Here is a 1,672-nt window from a genome sequence, read left to right as displayed (position 1 = left end):
CAGTGTCCATCAGTGGATGAATAGATCAATAAAATTAGATCTATATATACAATGGAATATTACAAAACCTAAAACAGGAAGAGAATTCTGATTGTTATAGCATGGATGATCCTTGAAGACATACTAAGTGGAACATGTGAGTTGCAAAAGGACAAATACTGTATGATTCTGCTTGTATGAGGTACCTAGAGCAATCATTCACAGAGAGAATGCTGATTGCCAGGGCAGGGATGGCTGGAATGAGAAGTTAGTGGTTAGTGGTAGCATTGTAGTTTGGAAAGATGGCAGATGTTCTGGAGATGGATGGTGATGTTCCAATGCCAAAGAACTATACACTTAGAAATAGTTAAAAATGGTAAACTTTTATGCCATGTGTATTTTGCTGCAATAAAAAAATATGTGGAAGCTATTGGTCTTTGCTAAATGAAGAAATGAATTACTGATTTTTAAAAGTGAATTATAATATACTTTAAATTAAAAAACAAGTTGCAGGGCATGGTGGCGCACGCCTGTAATCCCAGCACTCAGGAGGCTGAGGCAGGAGGATCACTGTGAGTTTGAGACCAGCCTGGGCTACATAGTGAGTTCCAGGTCAGTCTCAACTACGTAGTGAGACCCTATCTCAAAAAACAAAACAAAACAAAAAACAAGTTGAAGGAAGAACCTTCGTTAATTAGAAAGTGGCACATTTATGGAAATGGTAGAACATAAACACTACTCAATGTTTATCTAATATACAAAGAACTACTAATGCATCATATTGTACATATGTACACTTGACTTTTTCTCAATTTGACTAGCTAGTGAACTACCATTGAACACAAGTAAATCAACAGTGCTTCCTAATATATAACTAACATTCATGCAGCTGTATCCATTGGGTTAGCCTGTGTTGTATCTCATGATTTTCAGGTCTTGGTTGAAGGCATAATTCTTGTTGGTTATAGGAAGGATTAGATTTTCTTACCTTAAAAAAAAAAAAGAGTAATCATCAAGACTAAATTAGCTTTAGTGGATTTTTTTTCATGGAGTAGAAATTCAGATTAGATAATAGAATAATAAACATATGCTTGGAAAAATTAATATATTGCAAAGTAATAGAAAAACTACATATGTGGATACTCAACATTATTTAAAGAAATCTTTACAGTTCCCATGATTCACTGAATTCTGTGTGGTTTTGTGTGTGTGGGGGGTAGGTACTGGGGAGTGAATTCAGGGCCTTTTCATTGAACTTCATTCCCAGTCCTTTTTATTTTTTATTTTGAGACAAGGTCTAAGTTGCTAAATTGTCCAGGTTGGGCTGGAACTTTCAGTCCTCCTGTCTTGTCCCCTGGGTTGCTAGGATTATAGATAGCCACCATGCCCAGCCTAAAATATTTATTTGTATTGCTTTTCTGGAGGGTACCAGGGATCAAACTTGGGACCTTGCACTTGAGAGGCAGGCAGCGGCAGTATCACTGAGCTAAATCCCCAGCCCTTGTATTGAAAATTTTTAAAAAGTGAAATTCTAGTTAAAAACTGGTACTTTAGCCAGGTGTGGTGGCGCACACCTGTAATCCCAGCACTCAGGAGGCTGAGGCAGGAGGATTGCTGCAAGTTTGAGACCAGCCTGGGCTACACAGTGAGTTCCAGAGAAGTCTGAACTACATAGTGAGATCCTGTCTCAAAA

This window comes from Fukomys damarensis, unplaced genomic scaffold, assembly GCF_012274545.1.
Source record: "Fukomys damarensis isolate Sample0158 unplaced genomic scaffold, DMR_v1.0_HiC HiC_scaffold_30, whole genome shotgun sequence".
Lineage (NCBI taxonomy): Eukaryota > Metazoa > Chordata > Mammalia > Rodentia > Bathyergidae > Fukomys > Fukomys damarensis.
Note: the sequence above shows the minus strand (reverse complement) of the source record.